General features: G+C 45.9%; 1 long non-coding RNA gene across 1 annotated transcript; it reads right to left on the bottom strand.

Annotated features, from left to right (window-relative positions):
* LOC311247645 lies at positions 1–24,496 on the bottom strand. The gene is made up of 3 exons (XR_014620862.1): positions 24,276–24,496; positions 10,710–10,796; positions 1–20 (listed from the first exon to the last, which is right to left on the bottom strand). It is a non-coding gene; the product is annotated as an uncharacterized lncRNA (long non-coding RNA).
* Between the last annotated feature and the right edge of the window lie 776 nt (positions 24,497–25,272).

Raw genomic sequence — 25,272 nt, forward strand, 5'->3', positions numbered from 1 at the left:
ACCCATCCTCCGCCCACGACCTAAAAAGAGACACACACAGAGAAATGCGAATTTTAAGAACAGTAGACTATTCTAAAATGATTTTGTTCAGTCATGCACATCCCCAATACTGTGCGCTCAGATCAGGAGTTGGGGGAGTGAGTGTTCCTTAAACCCACTGTTTACTTGCTGGCCTATCACTGTGGAGGGCGCCACCCCTGCCGAAAGGAATTTCAACAGGTTTAGATTAGATTAGATTCAAAATGTATTGTCATCATGCAGCACAAGTGCAGTACGACGAAAAGAGTTTTGGCATCCAACCGGAAAGCAAATATTAAGAGCGAGTAATCCAACCAAGTTCAAGTTTCAAGATTGTTTATAATATAATAGTCACACAACAAAATACAGAATACTTTATGATGAAATGCTCGTTTCTGTATGAGCCCCTGAGAGTGTGCTACATACAGTAAAAAGAAAGTAAGTAAAAAAAAAAATTAAATAAAAAAATCGAATCAATATATATATACAATACGGAGTAAAATGAGTAACAGTGAGGTACAATGCAGACATGAGATGAGATACAAAACTTAGGGTAGGGTGCAAATGAACCAGGGTGTAATATTGAATATGTACAGTGATACAGGTATAAAGACAATATGATATTAAGTCATACTGGCCCGCAGCGTAACTAGTAGTAAAGGTAAGGGATATGTACAGATAATATAGATATAGTATCTACAGGTATGTAAAAAGGATTATATACAGGTATGTACAGACAGATGGTAAGAATAAATATATATACGGTATATGCAGAGTTATATGGGTTATATGCAGGTGTATATTGTATAGTAGGTATATAGAAGGATTATAATATGCAAGTATATTCAGACAGATATATAAATATATGTGGTAAAGGTATATGTACGGTATATACAGCACTATTGTACAGGCCAACATACAGAGTTATATGGGTAGACTATAGTATGAGGTAGGTAGTTGTGATCATTATGATAATAATAATAATAATTCATTTTATTTATAATAGCGCTTCTCAAGGACCCGAAGTCGCTGACAGTAGGCAGAGACTGTAACATAGTAAGACAAAGAAACAAAAAAAGGAACATATAAGACCACGGGGAAACAGGGAGCATGAGAAACATAGAGAGACAGTAAAGTGGTCCGCACACGGCGGGCGATCTTTGTCAGGCGACCGATTTTTATTTTATTTATTTTTTATTTTATTTTTTTGATTATCTTTTTCCCCTCCTTCTTTTTCCGATTTTTCCCTCATCCCACCCTTCCTGGTTGTTGCGCACTTTCCCCTACTGTTGGTCCGAGAGGCCGGAGACTGTCACATGCTTTCCTCCGACGCATGTGCAGCCTGGGGCAGGCCAACCTGGCCGCGCAGGTTCTCACCGGGGAGAGTGTAACGTAACGTGTGGGAGGCCACACTATCTCTCTCCAGATCCTACCCTTGCTGAGCAGGCGCCCCGACCGAACTGTAGGGGTCGCTGTCCACAACGCCCAGGACCCACCCGCCAGCTTTCCCACCCCCTGATACTGCCAATTGTATTAGTGTGAACGGCCAGCCAAGCTGGTGACAACGCCGGGAGCTGGATTCGAACATGCGAACCCAGCATCTCCGGCGTTGGTGACGAACGCAATCTCCGCTACGCCACCTGACCGCCTAGGCGACCAATTTTTTTAAAGCGAGGCGACCAGACAGAATTCTATCGCTTCCATTGTTATGAATGAGAGAACCCACACGGCAGGAGATTTTGAAGCGACGGTCGCGCAGCTATTTCTGTCGCCTCGCTAAAAATCGCCTCGATCCTATTTTTTGAGGCGACGGCCTGGCGACACAGCAAGGACAGTGAGGAAATAACATAAGTAGTACAGAAGTTCTACTGGTGTATCATTTGTGTATCAATACATTCATTGATCAATAACCTACGTATTATTACCATGCTACTTATGTTAATTATTATTAACAGGAACAATTTAAATAAATAACGTTAGTTGGAGAACTTAAGGTTTAGTGGCCGCTTGTCATTAACTAATAAATTAACAATGCGCCACGATGCACCTACTAGTGTTTTTATACTCGGGTAACAAAATAAGTTGTGGATGTTGACAGAGTTTAATGTCCAGGCTGCAGCTGATGTAGTTTGTAAGGTTTATTGTCCAAAGAAAATTATGGTTGAGAATAGGGCTGCACGATTTTGGGAAATAATCTAATTGCGATTTTTCTGACAGATATTGCGATTGCGATTAAATACGCGGTGGGTCTGTTCGGGACACCGAGCCTGAAAATGTTTCTTTTTACCTGGGAATCGATAACGGTACCCAACGGTACCTTTTTTTCTGTACTTTACTCTCCCTCTCTGAAGTCTAAACTTCACAACACACAATCTAAAACCCCTTACCGCCCTCTCCCAAACCGATCTTGTATCTCAATGGGACTTCCTGGTTAAAAAAATAAATAATTAATTTTTTTTTAAAAGTAAAAAAAAAATTGCGGTTCTTTTTTTTCTTCTTTTTTTGATAATTGCATCATTCCAAATCGCGATTTCGATTTAAAATCGATTAATCGTGCAGCCCTAGTTGAGAACAGAACAGTTTGCGTCTTCAGTGAAAAAACATTCTCTGGGGCGGCTAGGTGGCGCAGTGGGCAAGGCGCTCGCTGGAGATGCTGGATATGCTGGATTCCCCCAGGAGATGCTGGATTCGAGCCCAGCTCTCGGCGTTGCTACCAGCTTGGTAGGGCTGGGCGATATAACGATAACGATAAATATTGCGATATATTTTAATAATCGATATCGAATATCGAATTTTTTTATTTATTTTTTTTGTGACCTGCAACAGGGCAGTTTTAAAACCAGAGACAGTGGACAGACTTGTCTTTCTTGCCTGCAACTTAAAGTAATGGCTTTGCTTGTCCAAATGACAATACTGACCAAATTGAGATTTATTTTTCTCTTGTCCATTTATTTAGTTTGCTTTCTAATTTAAAATACAGTTTGAAACCGTCTGTACACAGTAGGCTATGTGTGCTAGCAGAACTAGACTCCAGTCACGAGTCACGGTGCACATGTGCGGTGGTTTGTCCACCAAAAAAGCGCCAAAAGATCGAAAATAAACTAGCAGAGCCAGAACTGTTCAACTCCCCTGGAGCCACAGCCAGCAGAGAAGCCGGTTTACTTTAGCTTTTAAACCAGCTGCAGCCTGAGAACTGGAGTGTGAGGGGATGTAACACTAAAGATGACAAAGAATTGCTGCAAAATAAACATACATCTGTTGTTTAAAAAAAAAAAAAAAAGTAAAAAAAAGAAAAGGTACTTTTTTTTTTTTTTTATATATACTTATAACAATTTCGATAATTATCGATATCGAGAAATATGATAACATTATCATATCGTTATCGCGATATGATTTGTTTCCATATCGCCCAGCCCTACAGCTTGGCTGGTCGTTCATACTAATACAATTGGCAGTATTAGGGGGTGGGAAGCTGGGGGGTGGGGATCGGACGTTGTGGACAGCGACTCCTACAGGTCGGTTGGTGCGCCTGCGCAGGAGAATCAGGAAGCGACGAGGGCGGCGTGTCCCTCCCACGCAGACCCCCGCCGCTGAGAGATCGTGCTGTGCAGGTGAAAAGATGCGACGGCTGCCTCCTCGTGTACCGGAGGGGACACGTGATGCAAGGCTTGGTCCTCACTGCAGCCGACCAGTGGGAGGCATGGTCTAGCAACGTTCGAGACAGGGGAGGGGAGAATTGGACGATACGAAATTGGGGAAGGGAGAAAAAAATTAAAGAAATGGGGAGAAAAAGTAGGAAAAAAATAGAAAAAAACGTATGGTGGTAGTGAACGTATTGTAGCGATCAGTCATGCAGTAATGTCAGGAAGAATGAGGAGAGGTTGTATTCGTATAGGTGGTTTAATTCCAGCTCAATATGGGTTTAGTTCACTCGTAAAGCACAACACAGCTACCTGCTAATACGCTCGCTTCACAACAAACTAACGTCCGGTCCGTCCTCCCACATCTCCCTCCGGGGGGAAACAAGTAACCACACCCCCAGCTAGACAGAGCGACGGTCGCCTCTGGTGTGCGGACCACTTAACAAACATCAATCAGGTTGGAGGGGGGGGTTGAAGGCTAGGGAGAACAGGTGGGTTTTGAGGCGGGATTTGAAGCTGGAGAGTGTGGGGGAGTCTCTGATGGTCTGAGGGGGGGAGTTCCAGGGTCAGGTGCAGTGCGAGAGAAGGCCCGATCACTAGGGATGGGTACCGAATTCGGTACTTTTGAGGTACCGAACCGAAACACGTCGGTACTACCGAGTATCGAATCAAGTGAGAAACCGAAAAAAAAATAAAAATAAAAAAATAAATAAACTTTATAAATCTTTTTTTAACCTTTTTTTTTCTTACTTTTTTCTTTTCATGTCAACGTTCACACGCACAATATATGCTTACCTAGGATTTGACTTGGTTCAACAACAAAGCACTCGGAGCAATGACGAGCCGAAAACTGTCTAAATTGTAGTTATTTGAAGTTTGGATTTTTTTTTTTACGACTGAGGTAGGTAGATTACATTTCTTGAGACTAAAGTACCGAAAAAAGGTACCGTTGGGTACCGGTACCGGTTCAAATGTGAAAGGTACCCATCCCTACCGATCACCCCAGTGTAGGGCAGTGTAGGGCAGTTGTAGGGCAGTGTAGGGCAGTGTAGGGCAGTTGTAGGGCAGTGTAGGGCAGTGTAGGGCAGTTGTAGGGCAGTGTAGGGCAGTGTAGGGCAGTTGTAGGGCAGTGTAGGGCAGTGTAGGGCAGTGTAGGGCAGTTGTAGGGCAGTTGTAGGGCAGTGTAGGGCAGTTGTAGGGCAGTTGTAGGGCAGTGTAGACAGTGTAGGGCAGTTGTAGGGCAGTTGTAGGGCAGTGTAGGGCAGTTGTAGGGCAGTGTAGGGCAGTGTAGGGCAGTGTAGACAGTGTAGGGCAGTGTAGACAGTGTAGGGCAGTGTAGGGCAGTGTAGGGCAGTGTAGGGCAGTGTAGGGCAGTGTAGGGCAGTTGTAGGGCAGTGTAGGGCAGTGTAGGGCAGTTGTAGGGCAGTGTAGGGCAGTGTAGGGCAGTTGTAGGGCAGTTGTAGGGCAGTGTAGGGCAGTGTAGGGCAGTTGTAGGGCAGTTGTAGGGCAGTGTAGGGCAGTGTAGGGCAGTGTAGGGCAGTTGTAGGGCAGTGTAGGGCAGTGTAGGGCAGTTGTAGGGCAGTTGTAGGGCAGTGTAGGGCAGTGTAGGGCAGTTGTAGGGCAGTTGTAGGGCAGTGTAGGGCAGTTGTAGGGCAGTGTAGGGCAGTGTAGGGCAGTGTAGGGCAGTTGTAGGGCAGTGTAGGGCAGTGTAGGGCAGTTGTAGGGCAGTGTAGGGCAGTTGTAGGGCAGTGTAGGGCAGTGTAGGGCAGTGTAGGGCAGTTGTAGGGCAGTGTAGGGCAGTGTAGGGCAGTGTAGGGCAGTGTAGGGCAGTGTAGGGCAGTTGTAGGGCAGTTGTAGGGCAGTGTAGGGCAGTTGTAGGGCAGTTGTAGGGCAGTGTAGGGCAGTTGTAGGGCAGTGTAGGGCAGTGTAGGGCAGTGTAGGGCAGTGTAGGGCAGTGTAGGGCAGTTGTAGGGCAGTTGTAGGGCAGTGTAGGGCAGTTGTAGGGCAGTTGTAGGGCAGTGTAGGGCAGTTGTAGGGCAGTGTAGGGCAGTTGTAGGGCAGTGTAGGGCAGTGTAGGGCAGTGTAGGGCAGTTGTAGGGCAGTGTAGGGCAGTGTAGGGCAGTTGTAGGGCAGTGTAGGGCAGTGTAGGGCAGTTGTAGGGCAGTGTAGGGCAGTTGTAGGGCAGTGTAGGGCAGTTGTAGGGCAGTGTAGGGCAGTGTAGGGCAGTTGTAGGGCGTTGTAGGGCAGTTGTAGGGCGTTGTAGGGCAGTGTAGGGCAGTGTAGGGCAGTGTAGGGCAGTTGTAGGGCAGTTGTAGGGCAGTTGTAGGGCAGTTGTAGGGCAGTGTAGGGCAGTGTAGGGCAGTGTAGGGCAGTTGTAGGGCAGTGTAGGGCAGTGTAGGGCAGTGTAGGGCAGTGTAGACAGTGTAGGGCAGTGTAGGGCAGTGTAGGGCAGTGTAGGGCAGTGTAGGGCAGTTGTAGGGCAGTGTAGGGCAGTGTAGACAGTGTAGGGCAGTGTAGGGCAGTGTAGACAGTGTAGACAGTGTAGGGCAGTTGTAGGGCAGTGTAGGGCAGTGTAGGGCAGTGTAGGGCAGTGTAGGGCAGTGTAGGGCAGTTGTAGGGCAGTGTAGGGCAGTGTAGGGCAGTTGTAGGGCAGTGTAGGGCAGTGTAGGGCAGTGTAGGGCAGTGTAGGGCAGTGTAGACAGTGTAGACAGTGTAGGGCAGTGTAGGGCAGTGTAGGGCAGTGTAGGGCAGTGTAGGGCAGTTGTAGGGCAGTGTAGGGCAGTGTAGACAGTGTAGACAGTGTAGGGCAGTGTAGGGCAGTGTAGGGCAGTGTAGGGCAGTTGTAGGGCAGTGTAGGGCAGTGTAGGGCAGTGTAGGGCAGTTGTAGGGCAGTGTAGGGCAGTGTAGAGCAGTTGTAGGGCAGTTGTAGGGCAGTGTAGGGCAGTGTAGGGCAGTTGTAGGGCAGTTGTAGGGCAGTGTAGGGCAGTGTAGGGCAGTTGTAGGGCAGTGTAGGGCAGTGTAGGGCAGTGTAGGGCAGTGTAGGGCAGTGTAGGGCAGTTGTAGGGCAGTGTAGGGCAGTTGTAGGGCAGTGTAGGGCAGTGTAGGGCAGTGTAGGGCAGTTGTAGGGCAGTGTAGGGCAGTTGTAGGGCAGTTGTAGGGCAGTGTAGGGCAGTGTAGGGCATTGTAGGGCAGTGTAGGGCAGTGTAGGGCAGTTGTAGGGCAGTGTAGGGCAGTTGTAGGGCAGTGTAGGGCAGTTGTAGGGCAGTTGTAGGGCAGTGTAGGGCAGTGTAGGGCAGTGTAGGGCAGTTGTAGGGCAGTGTAGGGCAGTTGTAGGGCAGTGTAGGGCAGTTGTAGGGCAGTGTAGGGCAGTGTAGGGCAGTTGTAGGGCAGTGTAGGGCAGTTGTAGGGCAGTTGTAGGGCAGTTGTAGGGCAGTTGTAGGGCAGTGTAGGGCAGTTGTAGGGCAGTTGTAGGGCAGTTGTAGGGCAGTGTAGGGCAGTTGTAGGGCAGTGTAGGGCAGTGTAGGCAGTGTAGGGCAGTTGTAGGGCAGTGTAGGGCAGTTGTAGGGCAGTGTAGGGCAGTGTAGGGCAGTTGTAGGGCAGTTGTAGGGTAGTTGTAGGGCAGTTGTAGGGGAGTTGTAGGGCAGTGTAGGGCAGTGTAGGGCAGTGTAGGGCAGTTGTAGGGCAGTTGTAGGGCAGTTGTAGACAGTGAAAGCAGTAGGTCGAGTATAAGTTGAGAATAGGCAACAGAGTTCAGAGTCGTACAATATGGGTGACAGAGCCTGGGGTGTAGGCAATGGAGTTCCAGAGTAGGGGGGGTAATAATAATAATAATAATAATAATAATAATAATAATAATAATAATAATAATAATAATAATAATAATAATAATAATAATAATAATAATAATAATAATTATTATTATTATTATTATTATTATTATTATTATTATTATTATTATTATTATTATTATTATTATTATAAAAAAGAGTCAAATGATGCAATAGTGCAGTGCAATAAAATAGTTCTGCATTACTGTTCAACAGTTTAAAACAGTCTTTACCTCCCACTCAGGACAAACCTCCCACTCAGGGCAAACCTCCCTCTCAGGACAAACCTCCCTCTCAGGACAAACCTCCCACTCAGGGCAAACCTCCCTCTCAGGGCAAACCTCCCACTCAGGACAAACCTCCCACTCAGGACAAACCTCCCTCTCAGGACAGACCTCCCACTCAGGACAAACCTCCCACTCAGGGCAAACCTCCCACTCAGGACAAACCTCCCACTCAGGACAAACCTCCCTCTCAGGGCAAACCTCCCACTCAGGACAAACCTCCCACTCAGGACCAACCTCCCTCTCAGGACAAACCTCCCACTCAGGACAGACCTCCCTCTCAGGACAAACCTCCCTCTTAGGACAAACCTCCCACTCAGGACAAACCTCCCACTCAGGACAAACCTCCCACTCAGGGCAAACCTCCCACTCAGGACAAACCTCCCTCTCAGGGCAAACCTCCCACTCAGGACAAACCTCCCACTCAGGACAAACCTCCCACTCAGGACAAACCTCCCACTCAGGACAAACCTCCCACTCAGGACAAACCTCCCTCTCAGGACAAACCTCCCACTCAGGGCAAACCTCCCACTCAGGACAGACCTCCCACTCAGGACAAACCTCCCTCTCAGGACAAACCTCTCTCTCAGGGCAAACCTCAGGACAGACCTCCCACTCAGGACAAACCTCCCACTCAGGACAAACCTCCCTCTCAGGACAAACCTCCCTCTCAGGACAAACCTCCCTCTCAGGACAAACCTCCCTCTCAGAGCAAACCTCCCACTCAGAGCAAACCTCCCACTCAGGACAAACCTCAGGACAGACCTCCCTCTCAGGACAAACCTCCCTCTCAGGACAAACCTCCCTCTCAGGACAAACCTCCCTCTCAGGACAAACCTCCCACTCAGGGCAAACCTCCCACTCAGGGCAAACCTCCCTCTCAGGCAAACCTCCCACTCAGGGCAAACCTCCCTCTCAGGACAAACCTCAGGACAGACCTCCCACTCAGGACAAACCTCCCTCTCAGGACAAACCTCCCACTCAGGACAAACCTCCCACTCAGGACAGACCTCCCTCTCAGGACAAACCTCCCACTCAGGACAAACCTCCCACTCAGGGCAAACCTCTCTCTCAGGACAAACCTCCCTCTCAGAGCAAACCTCCCACTCAGAGCAAACCTCCCACTCAGGACAAACCTCCCTCTCAGGACAGACCTCCCACTCAGGACAAACCTCCCACTCAGGGCAAACCTCCCACTCAGGACAAACCTCCCACTCAGGACAAACCTCCCACTCAGGACCAACCTCCCTCTCAGGACAAACCTCCCACTCAGGACAGACCTCCCTCTCAGGACAAACCTCCCTCTTAGGACAAACCTCCCACTCAGGACAAACCTCCCACTCAGGACAAACCTCCCACTCAGGACAAACCTCCCACTCAGGACAAACCTCCCACTCAGGGCAAACCTCCCACTCAGGACAAACCTCCCTCTCAGGGCAAACCTCCCACTCAGGACAAACCTCCCACTCAGGACAAACCTCCCACTCAGGACAAACCTCCCACTCAGGACAAACCTCCCACTCAGGACAAACCTCCCTCTCAGGACAAACCTCCCACTCAGGGCAAACCTCCCACTCAGGACAGACCTCCCACTCAGGACAAACCTCTCACTCAGGGCAAACCTCAGGACAGACCTCCCACTCAGGACAAACCTCCCTCTCAGGACAAACCTCCGACAAACCTCCCACTCAGGGCAAACCTCCCACTCAGGACAAACCTCTCTCTCAGGACAAACCTCCCTCTCAGAGCAAACCTCCCACTCAGAGCAAACCTCCCACTCAGGACAAACCTCAGGACAGACCTCCCTCTCAGGACAAACCTCCCTCTCAGGACAAACCTCCCACTCAGGACAAACCTCTCTCTCAGGACAAACCTCCCTCTCAGGACAAACCTCTCTCTCAGGACAAACCTCCCACTCAGGACAAACCTCCCTCTCAGGACAAACCTCCCTCTCAGGACAAACCTCTCTCTCAGGACAAATCTCCCTCTCAGGACAAACCTCTCTCTCAGGGCAATTTATTTTATTTTATTTTTAACCAGGAAGTCCCATTGAGGTACAAGATCGGTTTGGGAGAGGGAGGTAAGGGGCTTTAGATTGTATGTTGTGAAGTTTAGACTTCAGAGAGGGAGAGCAAAGTACAGGAAAAAAAGGTACCGTTGGGCACCGGTATCAATTCCCAGGTAAAAATAAACATTTTCAGGCTCGGTGTCCCGAACAGACCCACCGCGTAGCGTAGGCCAGATGCAAGCCGCATTTTACAATAAACCTCTGTGGGGCTGCTTATATATTTTTTTATTATAATCGCAAATGTAATCGCAATCGCAATATCTGTCAGAAAAATCACAATTAGATTATTTCCCAAAATCGTGCAGCCCTACTCTCAGGACAAACCTCCCACTCAGGGCACAGTTCCTTAGCCAGATACTCTGACTTTTATGATTTTAAGTATAATTTCTGGGTACTTTTTACACCCCTGATGTGTGTGTATATGTGTGTGAATATGTGTGTGTGTGTGTGTGTGTGTGTGTGTGTGTGTGTGTGTGTGTGTGTGTGTGTGTGTGTGTGTGTGTGTGTGTGTGTGTGTGTGTGTGTGTGTGTGTGCGTGCGTGCGTGTGTGTGTGTGTGTGTGTGTGTCTGTGTGCGTGTGTGCGTGTGTGTGTGTGTGTCTGTGTGTGTGTGTGTGTGTGTCTGTGTGCGTGTGTGTGTCTGTGTGTGTGTGTCTGTGTGTGTGTGTGCGTGTGTCTGTGTGCGTGTGTGCGTGTGTGTGTGTGTGTGTCTGTGTGTGTGTGTGTGTGTCTGTGTGCGTGTGTGCGTGTGTGTGTGTCTGCGTGTGTGTGTGTGTGTGTCTGTGTGCGTGTGTGTGTCTGTGTGTGTGTGTGTGTGTGTGTGTGTGTGTGTGTGTGTGTGTGTGTGTGTGTGTGTGTGTGTGTGTGTGTACCTGGTTCAGGATGGTGATGGTCTCTCCTTCCCTCACCGTCAGCTCGTTGTTTCCTGCCTCTGCTGTGAAGTCGTACAACACTTGGGCCTGAAACACACATCATATATATATATATTAGGGTACAGTAGAGAGAGAGAGAGACAGAGGGAGATAAAGAGAGAGAGAGGAGGTACAGTAGAGAGAGAGAGAGACAGAGGGAGATAAAGAGAGAGAGAGGAGGTACAGTAGAGAGAGAGAGAGACAGAGGGAGATAAAGAGAGAGAGAGAGAGAGGAGGTACAGTAGAGAGAGAGAGACAGAGGGAGATAAAGAGAGAGAGAGGAGGTACAGTAGAGAGAGAGAGAGAGACAGAGGGAGATAAAGAGAGAGAGAGGAGGTACAGTAGAGAGAGAGAGACAGAGGGAGATAAAGAGAGAGAGAGGAGGTACAGTAGAGAGAGAGACAGAGGGAGATAAAGAGAGAGAGAGGAGGTACAGTAGAGAGAGAGACAGAGGGAGATAAAGAGAGAGAGAGGAGGTACAGTAGAGAGAGAGAGAGACAGAGGGAGATAAAGAGAGAGAGAGGAGGTACAGTAGAGAGAGAGAGACAGAGGGAGATAAAGAGAGGGCGATTCTTGCTCAAATGTGAATCATGATTTTTCTCTCTAAGAATTGAGATCACGATTCTCTCACGCGATTCTTATTTTTTCAATAAAATCCTTTATTGCACTCTTTCTTAAACAGACAACATAACATACAGTATATAAAAGTGCTTGACTTAAACATAACATATAGCAAAGTGCTTGACTTAAACTTAAACATAACATATAGCAAAGTGCTTGACTTAAACTTAAACATAACATATATCAAAGGGCTTGACTTAAACTTAAAAGTCTCGTGTAACATACAAAATAACTCAAGTCAGAATCGTCATCGTTTAAGAAAGTTAAGTAAAAGAAATAATAATAATAAAATCAAATTAATTGCCCAGCCCTAATATATATATACAAAGTACGCGACAAAGGGTTAACCCTTTCACAACCACACTACGGGAGGTTAACCCTTTCACTACCACACTACAGACGGTTAACCTTTACATAAGAGAGAAAAAGCAAAAAAGCATATAAAATCATAACAATAAAACGACAAACTCCAGGGCGGCTACGTGGCGTAGTGGGCAAGGCGCTCGCCACGAATGCGGAGACGCTGGGCTCGCCTGTTCGATCCCAGCGCTCCACATTGCTTTCAGTTTAGCTGGTCGTTCATACTAATACACATTGGCCGTATTAGGGGGTGGGAAACTGATGGGTGGGGATCGGGCGTTGTGGACAGCGACTCCTACAGGTCGGTTGGTGCGCCTGCGCAGTAGAATCAGGAAGTGTCGGGGGCAGCGTGAGCCTCCCACGCGTTACTCCTCGACACTGAGAGATCGAGCTGCGCAGGTGAAAAGATGCGACTGCTGTTACCTCAAGTACCGGAGGGGACTTGTGCTATGTATGACTTAGTCCACATTGCAGCCGGCTTGTGGGAGGCAAGAAACAGCGTTCGTGACAGGGGAGGGTTGAATTGGATGATACGAAATTGGGATGGGAGAAAATATAGAAAATGGGAGAAAAGGTGGATCAAAAAAAAAAAGATTAATATTGCTGTTCTGGCCGATACCGATATTTACCGATGTCGATATCTCTGTATAGAAAACACTTTTTTATGATAATCAAATAAAGGGCTATTTTCCAAAACGCCCTTTTTTTTTTTTTACTTTTGTAACTTATTTTCAGAAATGACTGATATTTTGAAAATATTTAAGGCCAAAACATGTACAAATAAAATAAAAAAAATCCAAAAAAAATAAAGATAAAAAATTTCCGGCCATATCGGACCAAAATCGGACCGATACAGATGTGTAAAAAAAACTGCCATATCGGCCGATATATCGTGCATCACTAATTAAGTGTAATATTGACAATGTTGTTTTAAATGTAAAAGTCCAGGAAGCCGGTAACTCTGTGCTCAGTGATGCAGTGATGCAGTGAGGCACAGAGATGCAATTGGGCTTTAACATTCTTAGATGTGATTTATATGGAGATCTCCACGGCTCGGGTAATTGGAGTTAAAGAATGCAACATTGGGTTGTGGGCGTCAGCGGCCGAGAGAGTAAAGGCCCTGATCTAGCAGCGAAGCGGGTCAGGATGTTGGTCCTGGGGGGGGGGGGGGGGGGGTGTCCTTTGTAATGTCTGTGGTAATATAATTGTATTTTTATATTCTGTTTTTATTATTTCTATATATTGTCATTAAAGTTATTTATTATTATTGCAGTTATTGTCCTGTGAAGTCTTGTTTATTATTATTATTATTATTATTATTATTATTACTGTATTATGTTGTGTCTTGTTTGGTCTGTGGTTTCTGTGGTCATGTCCTTTTCTACACAAGAGACAGGCCTAGCTTGTGGTCATCATGGGCGAGTGCTCTCACCACTAGAGACACCACTAAAGACACCCACCCTGATACAGACACAGCTCTCACCACTAGACTAAGACACCCACCCTGATACAAATACAGCTCTCACCACTAGACTAAGACACCCACCCTGATACAAACACAGCTCTCACCACTAGACTAAGACACCCACCCTGATACAAACACAGCTCTCACCACTAGACTAAGACACTAGAGCTAGGGGTGGGACGATACATCGATCCAGATCGATACATCGATGTAATTATCAACGATCGAATCGGATCGATGCGATGTAATAAGATCGATTCATATCGATACTCTTATTTTGAAAATCCTGTGGCGAGTCTCATAACTGATTGTGTTAAATGGGCATATGATATCATCTCATATCGATCGCAGGCACCTGAATCTAATCGTATCGTATTGTATCGTGAGAGACTTTGTGATATCGGCAAATATCGTATCGTTGTCCAAAGAATCGATATCGTATCGTATCATGATGAAACTGGTGATTCCCACCCCTAACTAGAGCCATATGAAATCCGCGTTCACGGAATCGCGGACGGAATCGCGGAATTGACCAATAAAAATGGAATCAACTGCAAAACGTGGAATATTGCAGAATTTGGCCTAATCTGGACTGAAATTCCGTTTTTGGGTGGAACGCTTGGTGCACACGCGACCGGGGAGGCGGACGCTAGAGCGGGTTACACACAACACAGGCAGTCTCCCAAGCGTCTCGCTGCTTCGGTGTTTACATCGTCAAGAAGCTAATAAATTCCCCAATAAGCCCTCAATTCAGAGCAGAGCAGTATCCTAATGACTTTTATGCCTCCGGCGATAAGGTGTTTTGCTAATTCTGTCAACGTTCCGTGGACTGGACCCGCAAAAACACTTGCGACACTATTGTGATTAAATAGCTATGAATGAATGAATGAAAACTTTATTTAACAGATTGCAGAATGGGTACAATACAGTACGGCTCAATACATACAATTGTTAAGGGGATGCAGACCTGAGAAAGACGTTTGTCTTGTTTCCATCAGGGTCCCCCATTTTCAATTCATATAGACGTTAGGACATGATCGCTTCTTGCTAAATCTAGTGCACCCATCCATTTGTTTAATGCAAACGAGTCATTATACACTGCCCTTTATAATCGAAATAAACTTAAATAGCTATGAAACGTTTTACAGTACATAGGACTATAGATGGAAATGATAGCTTCTTGCTAAATCTGGTGCAATCCATTTGTTTAATGCAAACGATTGTCATTATACACTGTCCTTTATAAACGAAATAAACTAAACTAAAGGTGCCTAAATTATGCATTACTATATTTCATCACAATAAAATAGATATAGCTAGGCTACTGACATTGTGATAATGTCAGTAGTAGCTAGCTGTATCCATTGTTTACACTTGAAATGTGTATTTTTATTTTGTCACAATATTATTTGAAAAGTATTGTGTAAAATGTAACTGTATTTCTGAGTTGCAGCACTTAAAAACATTAAATGGACTGTTATATCATATTCAATTGTAGACATTTATTCATTCCCACTTATTAGACACTATTTCTGATGGTAAAATGAGCATAAAAAGCAAAATACAGAATTCTGAAATATTAAAACGGAAAAAACGGAATTTGGGAAAAAATAAAATGGAATTTGGAAAATAATAAAACGGATTTCATATGGCTCTACTTTAAGACACCCACCCTGATACAAACACAGCTCTCACCACTAGACTAAGACACCCACCCACCCTGATACAGACACAGCTCTCACCACTAGACTAAGACACCCACCCACCCTGATACAGACACAGCTCTCACCACTAGACTAAGACACCCACCCTGATACAGACACAGCTCTCACCACTAGACTAAGACACCCACCCTGATACAAACACAGCTCTCACCACTAGACTAAGACACCCACCCTGATACAAACACAGCTCTCACCACTAGACTAAGACAGTCACCCACCCTGATACAAACACAGCTCTCACCACTAGACTAAGACCCTGATACAAACACAGCACTCATCACTAGACTAAGACACTCACCCTGATACAAACACAGCTCTCACCACTAGACTAAGACACCCACCCTGATACAAACACAACTCTCACCACTAGACTAAGACACCCACCCTGATACAAACACAACTCTCACCACTAGACTAAGACACCCACCCTGATACAAACACAGCTCAGCCTCTCACCACTAGACTAAGACACCCACCCTGATACAAACAGCTCTCACCACTAGACTAAGACACCCACCCTGATACAAACAGCTCTCACCACTAGACTAAGACACCCACCCTGATACAAACACAGCTCTCACCACTAGACTAAGACACCCACCCACCCTGATACAGACACAGCTCTCACCACTAGACTAAGACACCCACCCTGATACAAACACAGCTCTCACCACTAGACTAAGACACCCACCCTGATACAAACACAGCTCTCACCACTAGACTAAGACACCCACCCTGATACAAACACAGCTCTCACCACTAGACTAAGACACCCACCCTGATACAAACACAGCTCTCACCACTAGACTAAGACACCCACCCTGATACAAACACAGCTTAGCCTCAGCCTCTCACCACTAGACTAAGACACCCACCCTGATACAAACAGCTCATACCACTAGACTAAGACACCCACCCTGATACAAACACAGCTCTCACCACTAGACTAAGACACACATGTCCTTTTCTACACAAGAGACAGGCCTAGCTTGTGGTCATCATGGGCGAGTGCTCTCACCACTAGAGACACCACTAAAGACACCCACCCTGATACAGACACAGCTCTCACCACTAGACTAAGACACCCACCCTGATACAAATACAGCTCTCACCACTAGACTAAGACACCCACCCTGATACAAACACAGCTCTCACCACTAGACTAAGACACCCACCCTGATACAAACACAGCTCTCACCACTAGACTAAGACACCCACCCTGATACAAACACAGCTCTCACCACTAGACTAAGACACCCACCCACCCTGATACAGACACAGCTCTCACCACTAGACTAAGACACCCACCCACCCTGATACAGACACAGCTCTCACCACTAGACTAAGACACCCACCCTGATACAGACACAGCTCTCACCACTAGACTAAGACACCCACCCTGATACAAACACAGCTCTCACCACTAGACTAAGACACCCACCCTGATACAAACACAGCTCTCACCACTAGACTAAGACAGTCACCCACCCTGATACAAACACAGCTCTCACCACTAGACTAAGACCCTGATACAAACACAGCACTCATCACTAGACTAAGACACTCACCCTGATACAAACACAGCTCTCACCACTAGACTAAGACACCCACCCTGATACAAACACAACTCTCACCACTAGACTAAGACACCCACCCTGATACAAACACAACTCTCACCACTAGACTAAGACACCCACCCTGATACAAACACAGCTCAGCCTCTCACCACTAGACTAAGACACCCACCCTGATACAAACAGCTCTCACCACTAGACTAAGACACCCACCCTGATACAAACACAGCTCTCACCACTAGACTAAGACACCCACCCACCCTGATACAGACACAGCTCTCACCACTAGACTAAGACACCCACCCTGATACAAACACAGCTCTCACCACTAGACTAAGACACCCACCCTGATACAAACACAGCTCTCACCACTAGACTAAGACACCCACCCTGATACAAACACAGCTCTCACCACTAGACTAAGACACCCACCCTGATACAAACACAGCTCTCACCACTAGACTAAGACACCCACCCTGATACAAACACAGCTTAGCCTCAGCCTCTCACCACTAGACTAAGACACCCACCCTGATACAAACAGCTCATACCACTAGACTAAGACACCCACCCTGATACAAACACAGCTCTCACCACTAGACTAAGACACCCACCCTGATACAGACACAGCTCTCACCACTAGACTAAGACACCCACCCTGATACAAACACAGCTCTCACCACTAGACTAAGACACCCACCCTGATACAAACACAGCTCTCACCACTAGACTAAGACAGTAAGACACCCACCCTGATACAAACAGCTCTCACCACTAGACTAAGACACCCACCCTGATACAAACACAGCTCTCACCACTAGACTAAGACACCCACCCACCCTGATACAGACACAGCTCTCACCACTAGACTAAGACACCCACCCTGATACAAACACAGCTCTCACCACTAGGGATGGGTACCGAATTCGGTACTTTTGAGGTACCGAACCGAAACACGTCGGTACTACCGAGTATCGAATCAAGTGAGAAACCGAAAAAAAAATTTAAAAAAAATAAAAATAAATATTTTTTATTACTTTTTTTTTTTACCTTTTTTTTTTACCTTTTTTTTTTACTTTTCTCTGTTCATGTCAACGTTCACACGCACAATATATGCTTACCTAGGATTTGACTTGATTCAACAACAAAGCAGTCGGAGCAATGACAAGCCGAAAACTGTCGAAATTGTAGTTATTTGAAGTTTGGATTTTTTTTTACGACTGAGGTAGGTAAATAAAATTTCGACAGTTTTCGGCTTGTCATTGCTCCGACTGCTTTGTTGTTGAATCAAGTCAAATCCTAGGTAAGCATATATTGTGCGTGTGAACGTTGACATGAAAAGAAAAAAGTAAAAAAAAAAAAGTAAAAAAAAAAGTAAAAAAAATAAATAATACAAATTTTTTTTTTTTTTTTTTTTAAAGTACCGAAAAAAGGTACCGTTGGGTACCGGTATCGATTCACAGGTACCGGTACCGGTATCGGTTCAAATGTGAAAGGTACCCATCCCTACTCACCACTAGACTAAGACACCCACCCTGATACAAACACAGCTCTCACCACTAGACTAAGACACCCACCCACCCTGATACAAACACAGCTCTCACCACTAGACTAAGCCTCCCACCCTGATACAAAGCCAGCTCTCACCACTAGACTAAGACACCCACCCTGATTCAAACACAGCTCTCACCACTAGACTAAGACACCCACCCTGATACAAACACAACTCTCACCACTAGACTAAGACACCCACCCTGATACAAACACAGCTCTCACCACTAGACTAAGACACCCACCCTGATACAAACACAGTTCAGCCTCTCACCACTAGACTAAGACACCCACCCTGATACAAACAGCTCTCACCACTAGACTAAGACACCCACCCTGATACAAACACAGCTCTCACCACTAGACTAAGACACCCACCCACCCTGATACAGACACAGCTCTCACCACTAGACTAAGACACCCACCCTGATACAAACACAGCTCTCACCACTAGACTAAGACACCCACCCTGATACAAACACAGCTCTCACCACTAGACTAAGACACCCACCCTGATACAAACACAGCTCTCACCACTAGACTAAGACACTAGAGCCATATGAAATCCGCGTTCACGGAATCGCGGACGGAATCGCGGAATTAACCAATAAAAATGGAATCAACTGCAAAACGTGGAATATTGCAGAATTTGGCCTAATCTGGACTGAAATTTCGTTTTTGGGTGGAACGTTTGGTGCACACGCGACCGGGGAGGCGGGGACTCTACAGCGTGTTACACACAACACAGCCGCGGTGCTCAAGCGTCTGGCTGCTTCAGTGTTAACATCGTCAAGAAGCTAAACAATTCCACAATAAGCCCTCAATTCAGAGCAGAACAGTATCCTAATGACTTTTATGCCTCCGGTGATAAGGTGTTTTGCTAATTCTGTCAACGTTCCGTGGACTGGACCCGCAAAAACACTTGCGACACTATTGTGATTAAGTAAGGGATAATGTATAGCTACGAGGTCATTGTCGCAAAATAATTGACCGACACGGAGTTTAAAATACCGAGGCGCCGCGCCGAGGTGTTTTAAACGTAGTGAAGGTCAATTATTTTGCGACAATGACCGAGTAGGCTATACATTATCCCGCTTATTACATGGCTAACTTACTAACAATATACCTAATTCATTTGACAAATCGCAGTTGTTCTGTGGCTCTGTCAGCCCAAATAAAGTGATTATTATTATCGCGGGCAGCCTCTGGCTCCGCTGTCAGTGCAGCGCTATACATTATCCCGCTTATTACATGGCTAACTTACTAACAATATACCTAATTCATTTGACAAATCGCAGTTGTTCTGTGGCTCTGTCAGCCCAAATAAAGTGATTATTATTATCGCGGGCAGCCTCTGTGTTCTGGCTCCGCTGTGTTCTGTTCCGCTCGTCGCTCCGCCCCCTGTCATCGCCGGCACGGCAGTGTCTAATTGCACTGAAACAGTGTGTCAGTGGGCTTGATTGCGAACAGCTGCGCTCTGCGGTCATTATTGAAAAATCTGCGGTCATTATTGAAAAATAATGACCGCAGTCGGGGGGCTGTTGACCAATCACAAGCAAGCATTTCGGCGAATGTGAAAACGCCATGTAATAAATAGCTATAACGTTAGGACGTTTAGCTTCTAGCTAAATCTAGTGCACCCATCCATTTGTTTAATGCAAACGATTGTCATTATACACTGCCCTTTATAAACTAAATACACTTAGTTAGCCATGTAACGTTATAGGACTATCTATGGAAATGATAGCTTCTAGAAGTTCTAGCTAAATCTGGTGCACCCATCCATTTGTTTAATGCAAACGATTGTCATTATACACTGCCCTTTATAATCTAAATAAACTTAAATAGCTATGAAACGTTACAGTACATAGGACTATAGATGGAAATGATAGCTTCTTGCTAAATCTAGTGCACCCATCCATTTGTTTAATGCAAACGATTGCCATTATACACTGTCCTTTATAAACGAAATAAACTAAACTAAAGGTGCCTAAATTATGCATTACTATATTTCATCACAATATAATAGATATAGCTAGGTTACTGACATTGTCATTGTGATAATGTCAGTAGTAGCTAGCTGTATCTATTGTTTACACTTGAAATATGTATTTTTATTTTGTCACAATATTAATTGAAAAATAGTGTGTAAAATTGAACTGTATTTCTGAGTTGCAGCACTTAAAAACATTAAATGGACTGTTATATCTTATTCAATTGTGGACATTTATTCATTCCCACTTATTAGACACTATTTCTGATGGTAAAATGAGCATAAAAGGCAAAATACAGAATTCTGAAATATTAAAACGGAAAAAATTGAATTTGGGAAAAAATAAAATGGAATTTGGAAAATAATAAAACGGATTTCATATGGCTCTATAAGACACCCACCCTGATACAAACACAGCTCTCACCACTAGACTAAGACACCCACCCTGATTCAAACACAGCTCTCACCACTAGACTAAGACACCCACCCTGATTCAAACACAGCTCTCACCACTAGACTAAGACACCCACCCTGATACAAACACAGCTCTCACCACTAGACTAAGACACCCACCCTGATACAAACACAGCTCTCACCACTAGACTAAGACACCCACCCTGATACAAACACAGCTCTCACCACTAGACTAAGACAGTCACCCACCCTGATACAAACACAGCTCTCACCACTAGACTAAGACACCCACCCTGATACAAACACAGCTCTCACCACTAGACTAAGACACCCACCCTGATACAAACACAGCTCTCACCACTAGACTAAGACACCCACCCTGATACAAACACAGCTCTCACCACTAGACTAAGACACCCACCCTGATACAAACACAGCTCTCACCACTAGACTAAGACACCCACCCTGATACAAACACAGCTCTGACCACTAGACTAAGACACCCACCCACCCTGACTGATGTCAATATATCACTTATGGCTATAACATTTACCTTCTTCCTGTAGTGATAAGTATTTTATTTACATATTTTAAGCGAGATTGGGCTGGTTTTAGCCACATATCTGATTCATAGCAAACACCAGCATCAACACCAGCGCATCTCTATGTAAAATGGTATTTTATCATCATTATGGTTGCGATCTTCATGATTACGATCATTGCAGCATTAAATAAGAGACGGTTGGGTTGCATTGATATACAGTACAGACAAAATAGGCTATCTATTGCAGTCGTTTTGACAGATTTTCCATTAGCAACATGACCCTGCAATATTGTTTTTCTAGCTTTGTCTAGCTTCGATTCTACATGACCTTTTAAAAAGGTATTTGAAACACTTAACCCTTTCACTACCACAGACACGACCAAAGGGTTAACCCTTTCACTGTGACAATACGGAAGGTTAACCCTTTCACCGCCACACGACAAAGGGTTAACCCTTTCACCACCACACTACAGAAGGTTAACCTTCTGTAGTGTGGTGGTGAAAGGTTAACCTTCTGTAGTGTGGTAGTGAAAGGGTTAACCTTCTGTATTGTGGTAGTGAAAGGGTTAACCCTCTGTAGTGTGGTAGTGAAAGGTTAACCTTCTGTAGTGTGGTAGTGAAAGGGTTAACCCTCTGTAGTGTGGTAGTGAAAGGGTTAACCCTCTGTAGTGTGGTAGTGAAAGGTTAACCCTCTGTAGTGTGGTAGTGAAAGGTTAACCGTCTGTAGTGTGGTAGTGAAAGGTTAACCTTCTGTAGTGTGGTGGTGAAAGGTTAACCTTCTGTAGTGTGGTAGTGAAAGGGTTAACCTTCTGTAGTGTGGTAGTGAAAGGTTAACCGTCTGTAGTGTGGTAGTGAAAGGGTTAACCTTCTGTAGTGTGGTAGTGAAAGGTTAACCTTCTGTAGTGTGGTAGTGAAAGGGTTAACCTTCTGTAGTGTGGTAGTGAAAGGTTAACCTTCTGTAGTGTGGTAGTGAAAGGTTAACCTTCTGTAGTGTGGTAGTGAAAGGTTAACCTTCTGTAGTGTGGTAGTGAAAGGGTTAACCTTCTGTAGTGTGGTAGTGAAAGGAAAACCTTCTGTAGTGTGGTAGTGAAAGGGTTAACCTTCTGTAGTGTGGTAGTGAAAGGGTTAACCCTTTGGTAGTGTGGTAGTGAAAGGTTTAACCTTCTGTAGTGTGGTAGTGAAAAGGTTAACCTTCTGTAGTGTGGTAGTGAAAGGTTTAACCTTCTGTATGTGGTAGTGAAAGGGTTAACCCTTTGGTAGTGTGGTAGTTAAATAAACGCTTTTCAGCCTCGTTTGTGATACAGAGATTGTGTTCTCTCATTACAATATCAATAATGTATTGTAGTTGAGCACTGGCACAGTCACAGATACAAAACAATAACAATAACAACAACAACAACAACAACAACAACAGCAGCAACCTGTGACACATGATAAGAGCTAGAGTCACTAGGCTGCCAGCGTTAAGGAGGGCAGCCAAGCACACAGCCAGGCAGGCAGGCAGGTAATAAGGCCTGTGTGCACTTGTTGTTGCGACAGCAGCTCGTGGCTCATTAGCCAACACCTGTGGCCTGCTGGCTGCAAGAACATCCCCCCCCCCCCCCCCCACCACCGTCACAGACATCATTGCCCCACTTATTTAGAGATTTACATTAGAATTTTGAGAAAACGTCAACGGTCTAACGATGACGATGACTAATCATCAGTAACTGGTCACTGAAAGATAGCGAGAATTCTGAGGAAACGTACAAAAGACTGCATTCTGTTGTAGTGTGTGTCACTGTGTGTGTGTGTGTGTGTGTGTGTGTGTGTGTGTGTGTGTGTGAAGGGGTGGGGGCCGCCAAGAGGAAAGGTCTGGCTATCCGGGGGTCAATAATCTTTGACCTATGGGACTCCATGCAGCTCCCCCCCCCTCTCTCTCTCTCTCACTACACATCCTGTCAGCTGAGCGCTTCCCTGTCTCTACACCTGAAATAGTCTCTCTCTCCCTCTACTGTACCTCCTCTCTCTCTCTGTATCTCCCTCTGTCTCTCTCTCCCTTTACTGTACCTCCTCTCTCTCTCTTTATCTCCCTCTGTCTCTCTCTCTCTACTGTACCTCCTCTCTCTCTCTTTATCTCCCTCTGTCTCTCTCTCTCTCTACTGTACCTCCTCTCTCTCTCTTTATCTCCCTCTGTCTCTCTCTCTCTACTGTACCTCCTCTCTCTCTCTTTATCTCCCTCTGTCTCTCTCTCTCTACTGTACCTCCTCTCTCTCTCCCTCTACTGTACCTCCTCTCTCTTTATCTCCCTCTCCCTCTACTGTACCTCCTCTCTTTATCTCCCTCTGTCTCTCTCTCCCTCTACTGTACCTCCTCTCTCTCTTTATCTCCCTCTGTCTCTCTCTCTACTGTACCTCCTCTCTCTCTCCCTCTACTGTACCTCCTCTCTCTCTTTATCTCCCTCTGTCTCTCTCTCCCTCTACTGTACCTCCTCTCTCTCTTTATCTCCCTCTGTCTCTCTCTCCCTCTACTGTACCTCCTCTCTCTCTTTATCTCCCTCTGTCTCTCTCTCTCTCCCTCTCTCTCTCTACTGTACCTCCTCTCTCTCTCTTTATCTCCCTGTCTCTCTCTCTTCCTCTACTGTACCTCCTCTCTCTCTTTATCTCCCTCTGTCTCACTCTCCCTCTACTGTACCTCCTCTCTCTCTTGATCTCCCTCTGTCTCTTTATCTCCCTCTCTCTCTCTCTCTCTCTTTATCTCCCTCTGTCTCTCTCTCTCCCTCTACTGTCCCTCCTCTCTCTCTCTTTATCTCCCTCTGTCTCTCTCTCCCTCTACTGTACCTCCTCTCTCTCTTGATCTCCCTCTGTCTCTATCTCTCTCTCTTTATCTCCCTCTCTCTCTCTCTACTGTACCTCCTCTCTCTCTCTTTATCTCCCTCTGTCTCTCTCTCTCCCTCTACTGTCCCTCCTCTCTCTCTCTCTTTATCTCCCTCTGTCTCTCTCTCTACTGTACCTCCTCTCTCTCTCTTTATCTCCCTCTGTCTCTCTCTCTACTGTACCCCCCCTCTCTCTCTCGCCCAAATCCTACAGCATTATACAAACATGTGCAACATTAATGTCTATGTGGCACCTTAATATTAATACTACAGTAGGCTGGCCTGAGCTGACAGAGCCATATGGAACCGGTTACAGCCTATAACACACACACACCCCTTTTTCTGCAAAGTCACGTGTTGGTACAGTAGCTTTATTATTATGGCAATCGCAAAAAAAATGTTAGTGAGGAAAAAAAGAAACTCCTACCTTCAATGCCATCGCTGTGTACATTTACAGTAGTGTCCCCTCCACGTATTGAACACACCCTGCGCGCGCATCGGCGGAGCGACGTCAACAAACAAGCGACGGGCGGTTTGTTTGTTTGTTTGAAACAAAAACAACGCCCTCGACGACGCACAATAATATAATATAATAATCCGATGTAATTTAAGGGGTATATGTATATCAGTAACTTGGTGTAGCTACTTCTCTCTCCACCACAGGACTTCCAGGATCCTCGCCTTGTTGGGAAGAAGGGGAGGGGTTAGGAACCCGGAAGAATGGGAGGAGGAGGAACCCGGAAGAAGGGGAGGAGTTAGGAACCCGGAAGAAGGGGAGGAGGAGGAACCCGGAAGAGGGATCACGCCGCTCGCGTCTCTACAATTCGTAGCCGCATTTCTGCAGACCCCTCTCTGATTGGTTGAACTCCATTTTTGCAGACCCCTCCCATTTCTGCAGACCCCTCTCTGATTGGTTGAGCGAAGCCCCTCTCTGATTGGCCCCCCGCATGAGCCGAGACAAGCTCCTCTAGGCAGGAGGCAATGGTGCGTTCACGTCAGGTGGGAAGAAGCGGAAGAACCAGCTTCCGACTGGGAAAAGCCATTCACGTCAGCCTCCTAGTGGTAATTCCTACTAGGTCATATGGGAGTTTTTTATATACCCCGATATCTCCCACTTCGCGTCCCGAAATGCGGAAGTATCAACCATCATGGCAGCAAGCTTGACGGCGATGTCGGCAATACAAGGTAAATACAAATCAAAATGATCACTTTGATCACATAATCAGAATAATACAATCATACTGCTGTACTCTTCATATGAAAAACGAGCTATACTTGCTGCTGTTCGTCTACAGTTGATTTTAACGTAACTTGTTAACGACTTGTAGCAATAGGTTAGCAGTAGGCTAAGATCGCCATCTTGGATGTGGGCGTTTCCTCGAGTTCAACGCGTGAATGCTTCCTAGTTGTAGCAACGAGATGTC

Source organism: Notolepis coatsorum (assembly GCF_963971535.1).
Source record: "Notolepis coatsorum genome assembly, contig: SCAFFOLD_2349, whole genome shotgun sequence".
NCBI lineage: Eukaryota > Metazoa > Chordata > Actinopteri > Aulopiformes > Paralepididae > Notolepis > Notolepis coatsorum.